The following is a 23,925-nucleotide window of genomic DNA, read 5'->3' on the forward strand; positions in this document are numbered from 1 at the left end:
CAAAGCCTATCTGGATAGGCAATGGAAAGCCATATTCTTTGTAATTATTTCACTGTAACTATAGGGACATCACACTCACTGACACAAGACAGGCTAGAACATGCCTAGTTCTCAAAGATTTGGGGATCTCTGAGGCACTGAGTTTCATTTTGAGGAGCAACTTCCAGTGCCTCTGTAACCCCATGAACGTGGCATTCCAGTAAAGCCTTGTTTAGCTGAAGCAAATAGCTCCACAAAGCAACAGATGCCCAAAGAATATTTATCATAGGAAAAGACTATAAAAAAAATCAGTTATGACAATAACTTGGTTCAGATGCTTAAGTAGGAAACTTGCAAAGTGATTCTGACAGAGGAATGGGTAGCTATCCATAACTTATATTTCTTTTGGAGGAGGAGGACAAACATTGCTAATAGAGATTTACAGTAAAATGCACACACGCACCCCTTCATCCCATTAAGAAACAGTGAGTGACACCTGTGAGAGACGGTTAACACCTGTGTTTACACACAATTAAATATTTGAAAAATAGATTAGAATCCCTAAAGATCTTCCTGAGTGAGGGGGAAATTCATTTTTAAAAAGACACTTATTGTGTATGCACATCTGCCTTCAAAAAGGCTATTTCAGAATAAAATGGACTAGGTAGTCTAGGAATGAATACAGTCCTGAATGGATTTGGGGACCACCATTTTGGGGAGGCTGTCCAGTATGATAATCAGCCAAAACAGCTGAGTAAATACCTATTTTGAAAGATGCCAGATATGATGGTGAATTCTGTAAACAATTTACCTCCTCAGTCAGGTTATGCCCAGGACACCCACTTGGAGACTAAAGAAAAAAAAAAAAAGAAAGAAAAAAGGCAGAAAGGTTCCCCCTACCTCCAGGGGTTACAAATAATGAACATTAAATATTATTATGTTATGTTATTTCCCTCTTGTGCATGTATTTATATATGTTTTGTTTTCATATAAAGACAAAGGCAGAAATCCTAGGGTATCAGATAGATCTTCCAATTTCCTACTCCTCTGAGTGTGTTTTCTGAAGACTGACTATCTGAAAGGGAGCTAGAAAATAGAACCATTTCCAGATTCAGCTCTGACCAAAACTCAGAGGTGGGGATGTTTAGATCCACCACTGATAGTCTGAATAGCCTCTCTCACCAAAACCAGAAGATATTCTGGATAGAGAGGTTCTGGAAGGACTCTTTCCAAATATGATCTAACTATCGTGGAGCTTCTGTTGTATAAATTACTCATAGTTCCTGCTGCTTCTTTTAGTAAAAGAAAGCACTCTTATTAAACAGGAATTTAGGTTTGTTATATTGGCTGAAGACTTTGTAAAATAATCAATGCTCATTAGCTCACAGCTTGACAGTTAAAAATTCAATATTAATTTAACTGTTCTGTGTGTGTTTGTGTTAGGCTTTTTAAAGACTTGCAGTTTGCCATTTAATAAGCTATAAAATCTAACTTCCAATCACCAAGTTCTTAATAGCAATTACTCAGTAGGAATAATATAATTTCAATTATAAAAAAAATTAGGACTTTTCAAAAACCTAGTAATCCACCTTGAAAACCAGATGCATTAAATTAAGGTCTGTATAACCTACTGTAAGTACAGATTGAACCAACTCTTCTGGCCAGCATCCCATTAATCAGAGATGGCACACTGGATGCCCCATGCTTACTGTCTTTTTTCTAATTTGACAAATTAGATGTTAAAATGTAACAACAACAGTAGCCTGTCATAGGAAAGGAATAATGAGGCAGATAGAATAATTTAATACTGAACTTTGGTCACCTGTAAATTATAAGAAATATTTTATTCAGTCATTATAGAACACTTTTCTTCCAATGTGCAGATTAAAACAAGTCTTTTTTTTTTTTAAATGACCCCCTACTCCTACACCTGTTTTGGCAGAAGTTTAAACATCCTTCCTTCCTAAAAGGAGAAAAAGCAACAGTATTTTGCATTTGTAATTGGAAGGAGCTAAAACAGATAACACCTAGTGCCAGCACTACTGTAACAAAAATAAATTGGTGAAAGAACAAATTCATGAGTTTTTGTTCATGAACAAAGATTTTTTTGGGAGAAAAAAGCCACACACAGAAAAAGGCTAATTATTGCCATCATTTTAGGACTTTCTGTGGCATCACAGAAAGAAAAACTTGTAGACTTGGCTTCTCAATACAGCCTAGCAACTCAGTTAAAAGTTTTTCTATGCCATACACCATTTTGATTAAGATTTTAGGTTCCGTGGATGCATTATAACAATTTTCTTGTGTCCTTACTAAATATGATTTTTTCAGAGCCAATACTTACCTTAAATGGCTATGAAAGCTATTTTGAGCTTTACTGTACTCATCCAGATTTCAGCTAGAGTGCTAGTAATAACATATGCTCTTAGTCTTAACCTTATATGAGGAAGCTCTGAACAGACTGCTGCTTTGTCATGCTTGGATGTGAATTGAGCCTCTAAGAATAAAACTAAATGCACTAAATTCTCTAACACTACAGTCAAATCTAGATATTCATTTCATATTTTGACCTAAGGGGAATTATTCTAGACAGATGATAGTAAAAGATAGTTTTAGAATGATAGCATTCAGAACACATATGTTGTCTTCTATAGAAGTCTCTTCAGTTAGCAAGCAAGACGAACTGGGTCAGCATCTTGAAATCCTTGAAAAAAAAGCACTATGTAGCTGCAACGTATTTTTTGCTTCATTAAATGTGACAAATCAATGGACATTTGTGGGGGCAGGGAGTGTGTCCCAGAGACCTTTTGGTGCCAACTAGCGGAGGGGTGCATAAAGGCTACAAGACCCAGTGTATCTACATAGTAATTCACCAAAGAGAGTCATGCGAGATCTCTGCTGATAGCTTGTGCCACAGTGGTCTTCATAATTATTGTGAAATGTATGCACGGATAATATGTGAGGAGTTACATACATATACACTGAACATTATGTTCTTAAGATCTGGACTTGGAACTGGTCACCCAATGGTGAGAAAAAAGGTTTCTTGTATGCAGAAGATATTTGTTTAAATCGCTCTGTCTACATGTAAATTGTATAGCATACTTCACAATGTACACCTATTTCCAGTCTGAGCAAAATCCTAATCAAGTAATTGCAAAGGCTCTGGGGAGATCCTAGCAAGGAAAACACAAGCAGCAAGGGTTATCCTATTTGCAAGTAAAGACAATGGGTTTGTGGACTATACCCATAGAGAAACAGGGTAGATGAGGTAATATCTTTTATTGGATCAAAACTTCTGTTTATGGAGCTAACACAGCATTCTCCTTCATGTCCAGAGAAGGAAGCAGAGACAGAGCTGAAGAAAAGTTCTGTGTAGCTTGAGAACTTGTACCTTCCATTGATGAAGCTGGGCCAATAAAAGATATTGCGTCACCCTCCTTCTCTCTTTCATATCCTGGGACCAACACAGCTACAACAACACTGTATATAAACTATAGAGACAGACACATTCTGGATCCTTCCATCGAGGAGTCAAGACGACAGCATGCTTGTCTCATGAATGGAAGATTACAGCCAAGCCTAACTGCAATATGGTGGAAGGATTTTGGATGAGTTTTTTCTCTACACGATGTGAATATGTTGTCAGTTAAGTTTAGACTCTAGTATGCACATTATGATTTTACTTTGTACGTAACCCTTTGTTTCCAATATTTCAGCTTGTTATCGTTTGAATCTCTGTTTTGTTAAATGAATACTTTATTTTGTTGTAAACAAATCTAAATGCTGTGCGTTCACAGAGCTGTATTCTACTATGTAACTGGTAAACTGTGGTGTACTGTTCCTTTGAGAATAGAGGATCTGGAAATTCTGTGAGTGTCCAGTGAATTAGGGACTGGGCACTCCAGGGAAACACTTAGAGGACTTGGGTTTGAACTGTGCCTATCTTTAACATATAAAGAGAGAGCAGAGCCTGCAGAGGCCTGGAAGGCAATGCTTGTGCTACCAGACGGTGGCGGTGTTGCTGAACGGACTCACAGCAAGCACAGACATGCTTCCTCATGCTAAGGGGAGGTGGTTGTGAGCACTTCACAATCCAAGCGACCCCTGGGCAGCATCACAGACAGGGACCCTCTTCCCCTGCCCCACATAGACCCCTGTTTTCTCCATTCAGAAATATTTCTAATATTTTTTACACATGAGAAAGGGAATGTTATATATGCAGCTTGGTAAATGGAAACAATGAATCTCATGATTTTTTTCACTAATCTCCTAAATTAAAGATTAATCCTCAAACTGTAGAAGTTTCACAATCCAGATGTGAAGCTTCATCTCCCTCAGGGTATGCTTTATCTTTTGAGAAAAAGTTCAGGAAGTAGTTATGCAACCAGACAAGTGATTTAACTTCCAGGAATTGCTTTGGAGAAGCTCCACATTGGCTTCTCCAATGATGCCTACTGACAAAACACAAACACCCTTTTAGGATCTTGCAATCTTATCAAGCCTACAAAGCGAGAGACAAGATACTTAAGGCACAGTAGATTCAATTATATAAAACAAAAAAAGGGCATACAAGAGACCAAAACAAAGTGCCTTTTTGCTAATCACCCCACCCCTTTAAAAATATGAAATGTTGCCAATATTTTTATATTGATTTGTTGAGGTAGCAACTCTTATTCTCTACATAGCACTGCTTAAAAGTGCCAATGTTTCTAGAAAGTGATCCTCAAAAAATAAAAAAGTGTCAAGGAGCTCAATATTTATTGTCTCTCAGTGACTTCTGTATTACCTTTACCAATAAAGAGCTATATGGGCAGATTCTCTGGTCTCCTAAAGACTTAAGCGGTGCAGAGTGGCCTTAAAACACCCAGAGATTCCCAGCAGATAATTCTACCTGTGTAAGGGGAACCCCCAATGGCACCGAAGCAATGGAGATAAGCCAGAGGTTGGGAGGTTAAGGGGGATGAGGGGAGTCACAGTAAGGATTTGGCAAAGTTGAGCAATGCTACCTTGGATCCTTTCCTAGCATACGGGACATTACACCAGCTTTCTCAGAAGTGGAAGACCCTCTTCTGAAACAAGGTGTCCCTGAATTAGGGAGCCACATCCAGATCCCTGTGATCAGTATTGTCAACTATGTCTAACTGGAGAATTAGGACAACATGTTTCTAACTTGCTGCACAGTGACCAACCTGGGAACTTGAAACCAAGTTAGTTTCTGGCTTGCATAGTACCACCAGTTTCTATGATACTTCAACTAGAACTCATTAAATGACTCTACTGAAGAAATGCAGTTCTGAAAAGAATGCAGCACACACTACAGTAGCTGTATGAACTCCACTGTGCTAACAAGAGATGAAAAATAATGTCACTAAAGTAAGCTCAGTAAACTCAGATTCAGAATACATACAGGGAACAAGATTACAAAACTGCCATATTTAGTAGATTTGACCATAAGCATAATCAAAGCATTAAAATTTAGATCTACAAGGCTGGTTCTAGACCAATTTAAACCAAAATCTTTGAAGATTCTTTCCTTCCTTGGGTATTACTGCCCCTGCAAGTCCTACCTGGTTCTCTCAGTCATTTCTGGAGACCTGTGTACTGCTGCAATTCACAAATCAGCCAGTTCTCCATCTACTGTACATGTGCTACCAGTTTCCACACACTCCAAATGCCATAGGCTAGTAGATTTATGAAAATATTCAATTTGTAAAGCTTTTCCTCAAACAAAAATGGTTTATCCATTTGCACCATTTTGTGACAATGTTACCACTACAAACTTTTCTTGAAATGTCATGTGCAGCAAGTACTATTAATTACTACTAAATGCAATTATACAATCATCTTCTTCAGACCATTTTGTCTTGTGGTAAAACAAATTCTCACTACCTTCAGATTCTTTGCCATAGCACAGAATTTTTTTTCAAAAGGTGTTACAATCAATTAATCTAGTTCTTAATGACTATTGTCCATTACTGTGATGTTCTGTATCCCTGTATTCACCCTTTGCACACTATTTATCATAATCTTTGTACAAGTACAGCTTGTGAGGTATCATTTGAAACTCAACTTGCTGGTTGATACGGTCCTAATAAAATATGTGTGGCAACATTGTATGTGAAGTTATAAGATTCCACTGTATGGTGTTACTAAAACATACTCCAAGTCTGGGGAGCAGCCAAATCAGTTACTCAGAGACAAAAGACAAGCTGAGACCTCAGCCAGGTGTAAACAAGTCAAATGGGTCATCACCTGCTTAAGTGGCTATTAATTAGCAGGAAAAGGGACACAGATGAAAAATTTACGTCTTAAAAAGAAACAGCATGGGATTTTGTCTCCTGAACCTAAGCTGGGGATGCTTCTCAAAGAAGGGAAAGAACTGTAAGAAAGTAGGGCAGACCCCAAATCCTTCCTCCCTTTCTCTCTGCCCACAGCACTTGACGAACAAAGGAGCAGTATTGGAGTGGGGAAGGGATTTGGACTTAAAGAAATTCAGCCAGCAAGACTGCTGAAATGTGGTGAAAAATCTTTGCTTTTTGAATTCACTCTAGTTTAAGTTAGGCATTAGTTGCATTTTACTTTATTTTTCTTGTAACCAATTCTGACTTTCATGCCTCATTACTTTTATTCACTAAAAATCTAGCCTTTTGGAGTTGATAAACTTGTTTTATTGTTTAATCTAAACCAGTGTGTTTGAATTTAAGTGTTCGGGAAATTCCATTTGGGAAAACAGAGTTTGTGCATATAATTTTCTATTAATAAAATGATGGACTTCATATGAACTTATACTGTCCAGGAGAGAGCTGGACAGTATAAGTTCAAAACATACACTTTTGGGGAAAGTCTGTGACTGGGAATTTGCTGGTGTCACTCTGCAATGAAATCAAGAGTGGCTGGCTATAGCACTCAGACAATATAATAGAGTAATTTACAGGCTGGAGGATGTGTGTGAGCAGACCAGGAGGGGTGGTAGCTGTCACACTGAAGCAGTTTAAAAGGGAACTCAGGTTAGAGAGCTGAGGGGACAACTTTTCACCAGCCCAGATTGTACCCTGGATATGCCACTATTACCCTGAGATAATGGCTGATGGATTAGAGATAATTACACAAGTATAATTTAAATTCATGATAGGCATTTTAGACTTGCTTTACCTTTGCCACTTCTGTGGTTGTTGATCTGAGGAATCACAATCACACACTAGAGTGACTGAATCTTTGAGAAAAGATTGCAGAATGGTTTTGGATTTGATGACTGAATGCTAATCTGTTCCTGGTCTTAGACAACAGATGTTTGTGAAGTACCTGCCAGGATGGTTGATGGGAAGATAATGATACTTGTAAAAGCAGAAGGTGTAACAGATGTTCTTGCAGAGTAGGAGCAAAGGTCTGGCACTATGAAGAATCAAAGCTAGTTTTCCCCCCGTGCCTGGTATCAAACAAACAATGGTGCATAAACCTGGTTTGTGATTATTGGCTATAATATTATGGTATTCAGACCTGCCATATTTCCAAAGATGCTTCCATACTCCATATCCCACCCCTTCCTGCAAGGAGATTAATAAATCTACAAAATATATGGAGAAAAGTGACAGATGTAGCATTCCCCAGTGACTACTCTAAAGAAAGATTGCTTTGCTGTAGGAAAATAGAAACCATGCGAGGGAGTATTATGCGGTCTCCAAAGAAGACACATGATCTGACCCTGCCAATACAATCTGCTAGTATGAATGCCATGTCAGAGCAGTTAACAAGTAACAAAAGGTTGCACCACCTGCACTCCCCAAAATATGGAAGTCCATAAAAGAGTAATTATATTCCCATGGTAACAAGCCTATCTCCATGCGCCAAGCACAGTCTGTGCTTTTCATTCTTGAAAGGCAAGCAATGGTTGATCCCAGGCAAGATCAAATAAAATAGAATCTTCTCTATTTAAATTCTTACATCACCCATGTCATTATGATTTACGAGTGCCTTATCCAGAGGCATCTCCATAAATAAGAGCAACTTGACACACCTGTTTTAGATATTCTATTTGTAGAAAAAGTGATTGCGTATCTGCTCTGCATTTGTTCCTATCATTTGTCTAGATTTCCATTATGGAAAGTGAATCAAATATCTGATTAATATGGGGTCTGTTCTTCCCTCAATGCATGCCACTCCACTCGTATTAATGGGATTTCAGAGTGCACAGGACCATGGAGGGAAAGAGGCAACAGGGTTTAATTCAGCAAGTTTTTAATAAGTGCATAACTTAAAGCACCATTGGACCATTCATCTGCTAAAAGTTGGACACATACTTACATAGCTTGAGGTATGTGTGAAGTTAGACAGTGCCTACTTCTCTATGTTTGTATAGTGTCTAGCAAAATGGGGCCCCCTGTCTTGGTTCTTAGATACCACTGTAATAAACAAGATTCATAATACTGAAGCTGTGGTTTGCATCCTTGAGAGCTTTGATTATCAAATGGAGTCACAGAGAAACATCAAATAATCATAGCATGACATTGTCATTGGATTGTTTGAATCATGATGCTTTGTCAATATAAAATCAATGTCATCATGAATTAATGCAATGTTGCAAGGCAAACTGTCCTGTCTCGTTCTGTGTCCATTACATTGTAAGTTTGTTAGGGCTGAGTATGTGTATGATCTGCTTTTTTGGCCAAGCAAAGTAAGATCTAATGGTTTGATGGCATTTCTCTTTCTGTACTGTGAAAACTTTGCAATGCATAGCCAATCAATTCCAAGCCTATTGATTTAGGTGCAAAACAAATATCAAGAAAACCATTTCCCAAGACTGCCTGGTGCTGCAGGCAGAGGGAGGGTGCACAGAGACCCTAGCGTGAGGGGAGAAAATGCAGGACCCTGGTATTGCGGGGGAGAGGGGGAGTGATGGAGACACAAAGCCTCTGCCAGGGAAGTGGGGAGCCATAGGAGGGACAATGGTATGAGGGAGGAACATGGGGGACACACCCATGGAATGTGGCAGAGGGGGAAATGGGGAACTTGCAAGAAGTCCCTGAAATAGAGGAGGGTGAGAGGATAGCACACAAGGAGCTTGTGAGGAGGAAGGGAGGAATGCAAGGAGCCCTTGGTGGGTGCAATGCACTCAACCTTCAGCAGCTGTGAAGTGTGTGACCACTTAGGCTTTGCATTGTCAGAAGGGAAAAAAAAACTGTCAGCCTGTGGTGCGGTGACTATTTTGTGGATTTCTGCATAGAATGAATCTCATTACACCCTCCCCACCCCTTCATCTCCTTGTTCCCAGCTACTGGAAGGGTTTGTTAGATTCCGTTCTTCCTCCTTACTTGCTGTTGGCATAGAGAAGAAAATGTTATTTTTCTTTTCTCCCCCATCCCCTTACCACCAACTCCTTGTTGCTGTGAAGGACAGCTCACCTGCTCAGCACTCCTCTGTGGCCTTAAGTGTACTGAGCTTCAATGCCACAATTTGGGTATTATTGGTTTAAATAATTTTTTACACCACTGCAAAACATGAAAAAAGGACCCTCTCAGAGCAATTTTTTTTAAATAAAAATGATATTCAACTCTTGAATTTCTAGCTGAGTATCAACTACCCACCAGAAAATTCAGATTAATACAGATTCCCTTACAAAATTGTGCACATGCTATCACGCATCTAAACAATACTGAAAATTAAGAGAAACCACCACAAATGCAAATGCACTTTACAGTACAAAGAAATATAATAAAAAAAGAGGGAGGTGAAAATATTTGATGATAGAAACTTAAGAATATTTCTATTTAGTGAAGGGATTTTTCATTATGTTAAAAGTTCAGCATTTTCAAAACATCTCCACAGCTATTCGGATTGTCAGTGTTGTGAACCCACTTAACAGCTTAACTGCATTCTTTCATGTGTGACACATCGTAATTAAACAAAGCAATCACCAATTCAATTGAGAATATAGGTTTAAATCATACTATTACTGGCTGATCTTGAACCTCTGCTGTCTGAGCCACAGAATTCATCAGAAAGGGTGTCCATCTCATGAAACTCATATTTTCCCATTTATATTTGGGCCACAAGGACACTAACGAATCCTTCCCCCCTTGTGAATTTGGTGCAAAAATCCACATCAGACAGACGGTTTAAAACAGGAATAAGCCTTGGCCGGTCCTAGGGACTGTGTTATGGGGGTGGGGCAAGGGGAAGGAATAGGATGGGATGAAAGTCTAAAGCCAGTGTTCCATGTCTGAAATTATTTTTAAGTTATGGAATCAGAATTAGACTGTGGCTGCCAAGCTGCAGAAACCAATGGAGATTCTGTACTCGCAAAGCTTAATTTCTTTTGGACAGAATCCTATATATACACACACTCTATTTAATATTGGAATCTACTGATTATGTATGTTAAAAATCAACATCTGTGCCATTTTAAAATCAGTATAAATATTAGTGTGCCTGTGTAAAATTATTTGCATATTTTTCTTGTACCTAAAAATAGCATATTTTAGCTACAAAAATATTTATATTTGTTGTCCAAGATCAAGGTTTCAGGTTTGAATAACAGACAGATGTTAGTTCTCTCTCCTATTTGTTCAGATTTTCATTCAGCTCACAGAAAATTAAATATTTGTACAAAATGAACTGCCCTGACAGTGTAATCTTCAAATCTATTTCTTGTAATGTACCCTGATCTGGTCAGAGAGTCATATGTCACAACAGTTTTGTGGATTCTAAAGAGAAGCATCTTTAAGAGATATGCTTATAAACCTAATCAAAGATAGATTTCGGGGGGGGGACGGGGGGGCGAAATGCAGCCACAGATAGGAGGAAAAAAAAAAACCAATTACTACAATCTGGCTCGGCCACTCCTCTAGTGAGCAATATTTTATTTTGAAATTTTTCCTAACAAACAAGGCTTACACAGATTCTAATAATTTGAATCCTAATTTCTCTGTTTTAAAATCTATGAGATTATTTTCTACTGATATACTTTAAAACCAACCACCAAGATAAAGTTTTACCATGTGTGTTCAGGTACTAGTTTCCTAGGAAACCAGTGACTGTGTGAATACTATAAAATGTTGTTTCTTGTGCTTGCTGTTGTACCACAAGTATGCTGTTATTTCCATGATACAAACCCTACTGTGGAGAAGTTAGATATGCAGTCTACCATTGTAGCTAATAGACTTTAATGCAATTGCAGAGACTTTGGTAAACACCCTACAGAGTATACATGCACCTATCTTTTACACTCATTTTATAACCAATCCATCTGATTTGCCGCTATAGAGGACAGTGAACCATCACTGCTGTTAAAGGAAGAAAGAAAAAAAATAGTAATAAGCTTCATTGTACCAAATGTCTTCCTCTTCTTTATTCCACCAATTTTTCACAAAATATAAAAAACAAGGTAGTGGTATGGATTTCTCTGCATACATATATATCCTAGGTTGATTTCTTCCAAACGAGAAGTGTATTCAGACATTTCCAGCCAACGTTTCTCTTTTAAACAGCAAAAATTTTAGTAATTTTAATAGGTCTTATGCATAACGAAAGCCAGTGGACTGAAAGTAGCAATGACATAGGGCATTGAGGGTGTCCAATGACATTAAATAGAGTGGTAACAATGGGTCTAGCATCTGAACTACCAACAGCCACAATTTAAAGAAAGAAGATTTCAGTATTTCCATTACCCTTAACATAGTTGGATAGGGCATGGTATGTGACTGTGCTTCTGGACTACTAGAATCATACAATATCTGTACCAAAGAGGACAAGCAGTCAAAGAAGCAACGACATATCAAGTCAGTGTGTCCTTTGCGATATTCTCTAAAAATTACATAAAATTCTTCGTCAATATATGTTTCAGACCAAATTTTTCCTTTGACTCATGAAATCACCTCAAAGGCAGAGAACATTATGTTTTGTGCAGTGGGCATGTATGTGTTTTGCCTTCCTCGTAAGCATCTAGATAACTGCTAGAAGTTAGATGTGCCATTGCTCTGTTCTGGTATAGTAATTCCTCTGTAATATTAGCACATTAGCTCATTTTTCTGAGTAATTACCCAACCTGTAAGGTGCACAACGCTTTCAGGAATACAAGCTGCTAGAACTTAATTGTACTTTCACAATGAGTCTGTAGAGCTGGTCACAACAAAATACTCACTTTGGGGAACTAACTGAAGACTGTTCAATTTAACTTACTTAAAAATCATAGAAAAAGCTTCTTCCCATAAAATCTTAAAACAGCCCAGGCACGATCTTGAGGTTTGGCAGGTCAGAGTATATGTGAAAAGGTGGCTTTAAATCTCACCATTGCACTCCATGCACAGGGTCCTGCAGATAGCTCAAAGTACAAGCATCCTAAGGATTGCTCTAATTTATGCCTAATACAAACAGCCTCAAGGAGTTAAAAGCAGTTGGGGATCATTGTGGCATAGGCTCAACCTGGCCATGCCTGTACTATCCTAGGCCATCCCATCAGCAGACAGACTGAGGGGCACAAAAGCCTGTTTGTCACCACTATGCCACTGAGGGATCACACTTACAAAGCGGTGATCCTCTCTTGTCCAATTACACCAACTTTAGAGTCATTTTGTGGCTACATAACACCAGAGAACGTGGTGTCTTTATTCCTAAGCATCATAGAAATGTAGGGCATGGGCGGCAGGTATTGTAAGCACGGGTAGGCTGTGCTTTCCCAAACAGCCTAGCATGGCCCTGCCCACACTCTGCCCCCAGGTCAGGCCCCCTCCTGCAGTTCCCAGATTGCTCTGCCTTGGCTGGCCAGGGCTGGCTGGCCTGCCTCCCACAGGGAGTCAAGGCAGCTGGTACTGGGACCATGCCGCCTGACCGCCTGGAACACCACAGCCAGGAGTGCTGCTGTCTGGCACACTGCAGGGGGCTGCACCACCCAGAGCACCAGGGCTGGGGCCTCACCCATGGTCACCCAGCACTGGGGCCATGGTGGGGGTGCTCTGGACTCCTGCTGGGGGGGGAAGGGCAGATAGAAAGGGACAGGGCCTTGGACACAAGGGGAGGGCTGGGGGCTAGCCTCCCCCAATGGCCGGGTCCCAGGCCATCCATGATGTAGGGCTAGAAAGGACCTTGAGAAGCCATCAGGTCCAGCCCCCTGAGCTGTAAACCTAAACCATCCCCGACTGGTGTTTGCCCAACCTGTTTTTAAACAACCTCCAATGATTGGGATTCCACAACCTCCCTGGAAGCCTACTCCAGAGCTTAACTACCCCCTATAGTTAGAAAGCTTTTCCTGGTATCTAACCTAAATCTCCCTTGCTGAAGATTAACTCCATTACTTTTAGTTTTATCTTTAGTGGACATGGAGAATAATCGATCACCATCCTCTAACAGTCCTTAACATATTTGAAGACTGATATCAGGTCCCCACTCTGTCTTGTTTTTCTCAAAACTAAACATGACCTTTAAAAAAAAAAAAAAACACCACAACACAACACTTCTGTATGGGTCAGATTTTCAAAACCTTTTATCATGTTTTGTTGCTCTCCTCTGGACTCTCTCCAATTTTTCCACATCTTTCTTAAAAGATGGCACCCAGAAATGGACATAGTACTCCAGCTGAGGCCCTACCAGTGCTGAATGGAGAAGGACAATTACCTCCCTTGTCTTACATTCAACATTCCCATTAATACACCCAGAATACTAGCCTTTCTCAGCAGCATCACAATGTTGACTCAATAACTCCCAGATCCTTTTCAGCAGTGCTACCACCTCTCCAGTTACTCCCCATTTTGTAGTTGTGCCTTTGATTTTTTTTCTTTCCTAAGTGAAATACTTTACACTTGTCTTTGGTCTGAATTCAACAATTTGCCATGGTCATTATAGATTTCTCATTCTGTCCTACAAAGTGCTAGCAACTCCTCTGAGCTTGGGGTCATCTGCAAATTATATAAATTATTAATCACAATATTAACTAGTACCAGACCCAGGACAGACCCCTTAGGGAACCTCACTAGATATACCCTTCCAGTTTGACAGCAAACCACTGATAACTACTCTGAGTACAGTTTTTCAACCAGTTGTGCACCCACCTTATAATAATTTCAGCGAAATCCCATTTCCCTAGTTTGCTTATGAGAAAGTCATATGGAACGCTCTCAAAAGCCTTACTGAAGTTAAGATATCACATCTACTACTTCTCCCCCATCCACAAAGCCAGTAAACGTGTCAAGAAGGAAGTTAGATTGGTTTGAAATTATTTGGTTATTGACAAATCCATGCTGGCTATTTCTTATAACCCTATTATCCTCCAGGTACTTACAGATTGTTTTATTATTTGCTCCAGGATCTTTAAAAGTATTTAAGTTAAGGTGACTGGTCTGTAATTCCCCTGGTCCTCTTTGCTCCCACTTCTTAAAGATAAGTACTATGTTTGCTCTTCTCCAGTCTTCTGGAACCTCACCATCCTCCAGGAGTTCTCAAAGATAATTGCTAATGGTTCCAGTATTATTTTGGCTAGTTCCTTAAGTACCCTATGATGAATTTCATCAGGTCTGTTAACTTGAATAGATATAACTTACCTAAATATTCTTTAGCCTGATCTTTCCCATTGTTGGCTTGCATTCCTTCCCCCTTGTTGTTCATATTAATTGTTTTGAGTATCTGGCCATCTTTAAACCTTTTTAAATGAAGTCTGAACCAAAATAAGCATTGAACATTTCAGTTTTCTTAATGCCATCAGCTATTAGCTCTTCTTCCGCACTACTACACTAGCTTTTTTTTCTTTATTCCTAATGTATTTAAAGAACCTCTTATTGCCTTTCATGTCCCTTGCTAATTTTAAGTCATTCTGTGCATTCGCCTTTCCGATTTTGTTCCTACACGCTTGTGCTATTCTTTTATACTTGTTGGCCATTTGTCCACATTTCCACTTCTTGTAGGCTTCCTTTTTGATTTTCAGATCATTAAACAGCTCCTGGTGAAGCCACATTGGCATCTTATTCTTCCTATCATTCCTTCGCATCAGGACAGTGGAGGGACATTCTCAGCTAGCACCAGATACCGAACATTTTAGACAGCATGAGTGGTAAAGAGTGACCACAACAGCAGGGGGAATCTGGCCTGGGATCTTTAACTTCCCACTGGACAGCCACAAAGACAGGCAGAAAGGACTTCTGTTCAGCATCACATCTGAAAGCTGACATTTCTAATAGTGCATCATTGCACTGGTATTACATCACAGCGTCAGCATTTCATTAAAACCCAAGCGATTGGAACCCACAACCTTTTACTACCAGCAGAAGCTTACTGACAGTGAATTTCACTGAGAATTAACAGATTTCCCTGTGTACATAAATTGTATTTTTTTTTAAACCAAGATAAACAGCATTCAGTCAGTTTAACATTGTATCACTTTCCCACTGTGGTTACTTTTAGATGCTAATTATTGTCAAAAGAATGATAAATGCATTTTTCATGTGATCCTATTTATCTTCTATTACTTGGATATATGCCAAATTAAATTAGTTTATAACTTCAGTTCTCATTATTACCCCATCAGGTGATATGATGCCTTTCCCCTACTATGTGCTAAAATGACTGACCACCATTTTCAATTACAACATTGCTCTTGATGTGTCATTTTCTGCAGTGAAACACTGAAGCCATAATGTAACGTAACTAAAGAATAGATTGGGGCGGGCAAACTTTTTGGCCTGAGGGCCGCATTGGGTTTTGGCCCTCCATACAATTTCCAGTTAGGGGAGGCTTGGCCCGGCTCCTGCCCCCTATCCCCCTCCCACCCGCTTCTCGCCACCTGACGACGACGACACCCCCCCCGGGACCCTGGCCCCATCTATCCCCCACACACACCCTGATCATCCCCACCCCTGACTGCCCCCCACCACCCCATCCTCTCATTCCTGACTGTCCCCCCCGGGACCCTGCCCCATCCAACCACCCCTTTTCCCTGACTGCCCCTCAGAACTCCTGCACCCATTCAACCCCCCCATTTCCCCACCCTCTGACCGTCCCAACCCCTATCCGCACCCTGCCCCCTGACCACCACCCCAAATTCCCCTGCTCTCTATCCAACCTCACCTCCTCCCTGCCCCCTTACCGCGTTGCCTGGAGCATGGGTGGCTGGCGGCACTACAGCTGCGCTGCCCGGCTGGAGCCAGCCACACCACCGTGCAGCACAGAGCACTGGGTCAGACGGGGCTTTGCAGCTGTGCTGCTCGGCCACCCAGAGCATTGCACCGGCGGCGCGGTGCACTGAGGCTGCGGGGTAGGGGGAAGGGCTAGGGGTGAACCTCCTGGGGCGGGAGCTCAGGGGCCGGGCAAAAGGGTCCCGTGGGCCAGATGTGGCCTGTGGGCCGTAGTTTGCCCACCTCTGGTATAGATGCTAGTATTACTTGTAATCTTTGACAGCTTTTTTCTCCCTCCATTTTAGATAATAATTTAAGCTGTATTTTGGGGAGTTGTTCTCAAATTAGAACTCCCTAATGAAATTTTATTTCTAATGATTTAATCATGGCTTTTACTGACCTCATTTTAAAAATAGAATATATGTGTTTCAAGCACCTATAATTTTGTGAATTTAATTAATGTAAAGCTCCCAGTTACTGCAGCATGGACTGTTGTGATAATTGGGCCTATAAACTTAACTCACTTGTGAGCCTAGCTATGGGAAAGTTGATGAAAGTTCATAAAATAATCACAATAATAAGTGTTGATGGAAAAAAGGTATAAAAAGTAGACAGGCTGAATTAGTCTAAACAAAAAGTCCTACTTTAATAACTCATGGACTTTGTTAAGATCATGCCTGGTAAACAAGAAAAGTATGTCAGGAACTGAGCTGGCTCTGGGTGAGGTCGCCTGGCAACCCAACAAGCTTGACTAGGCCCAATGAGCTCTCACTAAGGCATGGTCTACACTGGGGGGTGGAGGGAAATCGATCTAAGATACGCAACTTCAGCTACGAGAATAGCGTAGCTGAAGTCGACATATCTTAGATCGACCTACCTCCCATCCTCACGGCGCGGGATCGACGGCCGTGGCTCCCCCATTAGGCCACTAGGCCTAACTCCTGCTTTGACCACTTGGTTGCACCACCTACACTATAGCGTGTGACAAAGTTTGGGACCAATGAACCAAAATTGGTTTGTTGGAAATCAGACCTAATTGTTTACTAAAGTAATGAGGAGATAGGCTATTCCACCCCTCACTCCCTTTTGGTGTCCTTAAAAGGAAAGACTTCAGGGGAGGTGAGTGAATGCAATGATTAGTCACTGAAAGAAAAGGAAGGAGTGAGCTTTACCATCATGACTGTTACGGACCCCAGGAATCAACTGTGTTTCCAAACAGTCAGCTTGCAAGTGAGAGTCAATGGCAGAGACAGAAGCTGCATTTTCTCTTTCCTTTTGTGCGCGTGTCTTTAGAAAAGAACAACCATTCCAGACCATCTCATCTAACTTCTTCTCTTTTCTCCAGTTATTTCCATCTTTAATACCATTTTAGAAATTGTCAAATATGGGAAGTTTCCTTCTAAAAACTCTACAGCTAAAAGGAAAGGGAAGAAAATATGTTGTTAAAATGAGTCTTATGTAATACTTCATACTTCAAATGCTTTAACTGTTTTTCCTTCTTTTTCAGTACCTTTAATAAAATATTTTAAAAGGATTTTTAATAGTGGTTGCCATGATACTAAGCAGACTAAGATCTCTGTATACCAAACCTTGTTTCAAGTTAGACAGTTACAGGGTCATATTGACACCTTTGACTCTTTGGGCCCTTATGTTCCATCTAAACTAATACAAATGTACCATTTATAGATTAGTATATTACTTTATGCAAACACTCTGAACAAGAAAGAGCACCTCAGTCTAAATATTTCTGGTTTACTTTATTGCTATTATAATCACTTAAAAATATGCCTCTGATCTACAAAAGATGTATGCATTTGTCTTCAAAGAACCAATTTAGCTTTCTAAGGGATTCAACTAAATCTCTTGTGTGTGTGTGTGTATATATATATATATATATATTGTACTTTCCCCAGGGCTATACAACCAATTTTTTTTTAAAGCATAACTCTTGTAGATATAAATGACTTGTAGAATTTCCTCTTCATAGAAAATGAATTTGTGGGATTTTGGCAGATTTCCCAATTTTATATTCATAGCATTTTTCAAAGTTCGGTAACTGAAAAGTCACTTTTCTTCTTACCAGACTGTATGGAAGAATGCTGTGTAATTTACAGAAAATACTTACATAAGAAAAATGTTTTTATTAGACCTGTCAAGTGATTAAAAAAAATTAATCACGAATAATCGCACGGTTAAACAATGTAAAACTTTAGAGCCTATAAGTCCACTCAGTCCAACTTGTTATTTAGCCAATCATGCAGACAAACAAGTTTGTTTACATTTGCAGGAGATAATGCTGCCTGCTTATTATTTTTGTCAGGCCACCTAAAGTAAGAACAGGTGTTCCCATAGCACTGTTGTAGCCAGCATTACAAGATATTTATGTGCCAGATGCACTAAAGATTCATATATCCATTCAGGCTTCAGCCACCATTCCAGAGGACATGCGTCCATGCCGATGATGGGTTCGGCTTGATAATAATCCAAAGCGGTGAGGACCGATGCATATTCATTTTCATTATCTGGGTCAGATGCCACTAGTAGAAGGTTGATTTTCTTTGTTGGTGGTTCAGGTTCTGTAGTTTCCGCATCGGAGTGTTGCTCTTTTAACTCTTCTGAAAGCATGCTCCACACCTCCTCCCTCTGAGATTTTGGAAGGCACTTCGGATTCTTAAACCTTGGGTCGAGTGCTGTAGCTATCTTTAGAAATATCACATTGGTACCTTCTTTGTGTTTTGTCAGATCTGCAGGAAAAGTGGTCTTAAAATGAACAACATGCGCTGAGTCGTCATCTGAGACTGCTATAACATGAAATATAAGGCAGAATGTGGGTAAAACAGAGCAGGAGACACTCAATTCTCCCCTCAAGGAGTTCAAATTTAATTAATGCTTTTTTTATATATATTTATTACTAAAACAAGCATCATCAGCATGGAAGTATGTCTTCTGGAATGGTGGCTGAAGAACAAAGGGAGCACAAATGTTTAGCATATCTGGCATGTAAATGCCTTACAATGCCGGCTACAAAAGTACAATGTGAAAGCCTGTTCTCACTTTCAGGTGACATTGTAAATAATAAGCAGGCAGCAATTGTGACATTGCACCCCATAATGCTTTATGGAAATATGCTTATGAATGTATATATGACATAACTGGAATAGATTTTATGCTACATATGCCATGTAACATATCTCGGCAAAGTTTATGATCTACTGAATATATTCATCCTATTTGTGTGCATGTATCATTTTTGTATTTGAAGTTATGACTATCGGTGTGTACTTGTTTGATTTTAAGTAGCCTTAGTAAGGCATTTGGTCAACTTCTTAAGAAAGGATTTTGCAAGTTAAGTGCCCAATCAAGAAACACTTAACAGACAAGGGAACCTTGGAAGACTCCAATCCACATAAGAAGTCTACCTGGAGACGTTCAAGGTAGCATGTAAGCAATGGCTGCCACTTGTAAGGAACTGAGTCATGCATGGACATGTGACTTGCCCATGTGACTCCAAAACTCCATCTTGGAGCTGGATTCTGCATAGAAGGGAGGCGGGGGTATCCACCCACAAGAGAAAGTCTATTTAAGCCCCTGGAAGACCCCTCCATTTTGTCTTCAGCTGGCTCAAGAGAGATCCATTGGGGGTGGAGAGGCTACCTGAAAGAAACTGGAACAAAGGACAGTAACCACTGGGGTGAGAGTAATTGCTGGACCCAAACTAGAAGGAGGCTAGTCTGTGAAAGAAGCTTACTGGAACATCTCTGAGGGTTAGATTTTATCAGGAATCACTTTCTTACTGTATTAGGTTTAGACTTGAATGCTTTATTTTATTTTGCTTGGTAATTCACTTTGTTCTGTCTGGTTTCAGAGTAGCAGCCGTGTTAGTCTGTATCCGTAAAAAGAACAGGAGTACTTGTGGCACCTTAGAGACTAACAAATTTATTAGAGCATATTCTGAAGAAGTGGGCTGTAGTCCACAAAAGCTTATGCTCTAATAAATTTGTTAGTCTCTAAGGTGCCACAAGTACTCCTGTTCTTTGTTCTGTGTTATTACTTGGAACCACTTAAATCCTACTTTTTGTATGTAATACAATCACTTTTTACTTATTAATTAACCCAGAGTAAGTATTAATACCTGCGGGGGCAAACAGCTGCGCATTTCTCTCTATCAGTGTTATAGAGGGAGAACAATTTATGAGTTTACGCCGTAGAAGCTTTATACAGGTTAAAACGGATTTATTTGGGGTTTGGACCCCATTGGGAGCTGGGTATCTGAGTGTTGGAGACAGGAACACTTCCAAAGCTGTTTTCAGTTAAGCCTGCAGCTTTTGGGGGATGTTGTTCAGACCTGGGTCTGTGTTTGTAGCAGGCTAGCGTGTCTGGCACAAACCAGGCAGGATTCTGAAGTCCCAAGCTACTAGGGAAAGTGGGCTTAGAGGCAGTCCCAGCACATCAGTTGGCAGTTCCCAAGGGGTTTCTGTGACCCAACCCATCACAGCATTATCTCATGTAAATGTAAACAAACTTGTTTGTCTGAGTGATTGGCTGAACAAGAAGTCGGACTGAGTGGATTTATGCTCTTAAGTTTTACATTGTTTTATTTTTGAGTGCAGTTATGCAACAACAACATCTACATTTGTAAGTTGCCCTTTCATGATAAAGGGATTGCACTACAGTACTTGTATGAAGTGACTTGAAAAAATACCATTTCTTTTGTTTATCATTTTTACAGGGAAAATATTGGTAATCAAAAATAATATAAAGTGAGCCCTGTACACTTTGTATTCTGTGTTGAAATCCAGTATATTTTAAAAATGTAGAAAAACCATCCAAAAATATCTAATTTAAATTGGTATTCTATTGTTTTACAGTGCAATTAATCATGATTAATATTTTTAATTGCAATTAATTTTTATGAGTTAATTGCGTGAGTGAACGGTGATTAATCAACCACCCTAGTTTTTATGGTCCCAACCCTATTCTCACCAAAGACTATGGCAAACTTCCCATTACACTGGTCTACAATTTTTGAGAAGTCGTCTGCTTCAGAGATAGCACATTTTATTTGTTATGTATTTTGATGTGCTGAATTCAAATATGGCAATTAAAACAAATGATTGGCTACTGTTTCTAAGATATTTAAGTTTTTACATTTTATGTCTATGTATATTGTGTAGATAGAGTTTTAATCATAAATTGTAAACCTAGGTCTTTTCATGTGTTTATGGTTGCTTTACATGATAATATTTCACCTGTCCTGTTTATGTAACACTTTAAAAATCAGCAAAAGGGTTATATAAATAAAATGTATTATGAAACAAAAGGCAAAAAACTATTATGTACATAGTTTAGTCCTATTCAGTGTCTACTCAGCGCTTCTTGGCTTGGCTCTTGTATTCATTAAATGGAGCATCTCTTGTCACTGTCCAGCAATAGTCTGCAAGCATTGATGGGCTCCATTTTCCCTGATTGCAACAATGGAGAAACGCTATGTCCTGGTGAAATCGCTCGCTGTGCTCGTCTCTCACTGCTCCGCAGTTTGGTGGGAAAAAAATCCAGATGAGAGTGCAAAAAATGTATCTTTAGTGACATGTTGCAACCAAAGCTTTTGTATGCCTTGAGGAGGTTTTCAACCAACAACCTGTAGTTGTCTGCCTTGTTGTTTCCGAGAAAATTTATTGCCACTAACTGGAAGGCTTTCCATGCCGTCTTTTCCTTGCCACGCAGTGCATGGTCAAATGCATCATCTCGTAGAAGTTCACAAATCTGAGGACCAACAAAGACACCTTCCTTTATCTTAGGATCACTTAACCTTGGAAATTTTCCACCGAGGTACTTGAAAGCTGCTTGTGTTTTGTCAATGGCCTTGACAAAGTTCTTCATCAGACCCAGTTTGATGTGTAAGGGTGGTAACAAAATCTTCCTTGATTGAACAAGTTGTGGATGCTGAACACTTTTCCTCCCAGGCTCCAATGACTGTCGGAGTGGCCAATCTTTCTTGATGTAGTGGGAATCTCGTGCACGACTATCCCATTCACAGAGAAAACAGCAGTACTTTGTGTATCCAGTCTGCAGACCAAGCAAGAGAGCAACAACCTTCAAATCGCCACAAAGCTGCCACTGATGTTGGTCATAGTTTATGCACCTCAAAAGTAGTTTCATGTTGTCATATGTTTCCTTCATATGGACTGCATGACCAACTGGAATTGATGGCAAGACATTGCCATTATGCCGTAAAACAGCTTTAAGACTAGTCTTCGATGAATCAATGAACAGTCTCCACTCATCTGGATCGTGAACGATGTTGAGGGTTGCCATCGCACCATCGATGTTGTTGCAGGCTACAAGATCACCTTCCATTAAGGAGAATGGGACAAGATCCTTTTGACGGTCACGGAACATGGAAACCCTAACATCACCTGCCAGGAGATTCCTCTGTTGTAGTCTGGAGCCCAACAGCTCTGCCTTACTCTTGGGTAGTTCCAAATCCCGAACAAGGTCATTCAGTTCACCTTGTGTTATGAGGGGTGGTTCAGAGGAGGAGAATGGGAAAAAATGTAGGTCCTGTGACATTGATGGTTCAGGACCAGAAGTTTCATCCTCTTCCTCGTCTGACTCAAGTGAGAATGATTCTGGTGCATCAGGAACCGGCAGTCCTTCTCCGTGGGGTACTGGGCGTATAGCTGATGAAATGTTTGGATAATGCACAGTCCACTTTTTCTTCTTTGACACACCTTTCCCTACTGGAGGCACCATGCAGAAGTAACAATTGCTGGTATGATCTGTTGGCTCTCTCCAAATCATTGGCACTGCAAAAGGCATAGATTTCCTTTTCCTGTTCAACCACTGGCGAAGATTTGTTGCACAAGTGTTGCAGCAGATGTGTGGAGCCCACCTCTTGTCCTGATCTCCAATTTTGCAGCCAAAATAAAGATGATGGGCTTTCTTAACCATAGTGGTTATACTGCGCTTTTGTGATGCAAAAGTCACTTCACCACAAACATAGCAGAAGTTATCTGCACTTTTTACACAAGTACGAGGCATCTCTGCTCACTTTGGCTAAACAGAAATGTGTCCCTTTGCAAAATCAAACACTGACAAATAAGAGAGCACGACACTGTATGATTTCTAGAGCTGATATAGGGCAATTTGTTCAGCAGAGTGATGTAAGCTCCATTATGATTGCATCATCCATGACTTCTAGGAATAACATGATGCAATTCATATAGTGTATGATGCAATACCAGCTTCAGATTGCATCATTCATTGTTTTACCTAAAAAGCAAGTACTGTCCAAACCCAGTCATAGATTTATTCATAGATCCAAAGATGTATTTTAGTCATTTCTGGTTTAAATTGAGATCCCTTCCCTTTATAACTCACTTATCCTCCGCCATTACCAAGTCAAGGGTCGTATATACTGACCCAATAGCATATCTTGAAAACTAGAGCCAATCAACAATTTTAAGCATCATTTTCATTCTCAGTGACCCAGAATTAGTAAAGTTTGACTACATTTATTTCAGAAGCATTTTGGCTGTAGAGCAGTGTTATCTTTGATGGGAATAGGATTGGGCGCAATATACACTCAATATACACTGTACATCCATTAGCTGTTTACTTTGGTTTACCGAAAGTTTGTACAGTCTTCAGAAAGCATAAATCTGCTTTTGTTTCTGACAATTTTTTTTTAAATAATGTTTGTTTTTACTATGGGAAAATAGCCAGTATAAAGTTTAACAGTTGTTAAAAGGGGACTCAATCATATTCCCTGATTTGATTGGAATCAAATCATATCAGAGATGTTAATAACACCTTTAAGAATAAAAGCTGAGTGAATTGTTTGGCCAAA

General features: G+C 39.8%; 1 protein-coding gene across 6 annotated transcripts in view; it reads right to left on the bottom strand.

Annotated features, from left to right (window-relative positions):
• PRKG1 (protein kinase cGMP-dependent 1) overlaps positions 1-23,925 on the bottom strand; it is an 887,331-nt gene that overhangs the window by 772,705 nt on the left and 90,701 nt on the right. Inside the window, exon 2 of one of the 6 annotated variants that reach the window (XM_065552032.1) lies at positions 17,249-17,490. The exons of the other annotated variants lie outside the window; for them this stretch is intronic. The gene's annotated coding sequence lies outside the window, so the exon portion shown is untranslated. The remainder of the gene's footprint in view (positions 1-17,248; positions 17,491-23,925) is intronic. 6 annotated transcript variants of the gene reach the window in all.

Source organism: Chrysemys picta, chromosome 7 (assembly GCF_011386835.1).
Source record: "Chrysemys picta bellii isolate R12L10 chromosome 7, ASM1138683v2, whole genome shotgun sequence".
Classification (NCBI taxonomy): domain Eukaryota; kingdom Metazoa; phylum Chordata; order Testudines; family Emydidae; genus Chrysemys; species Chrysemys picta.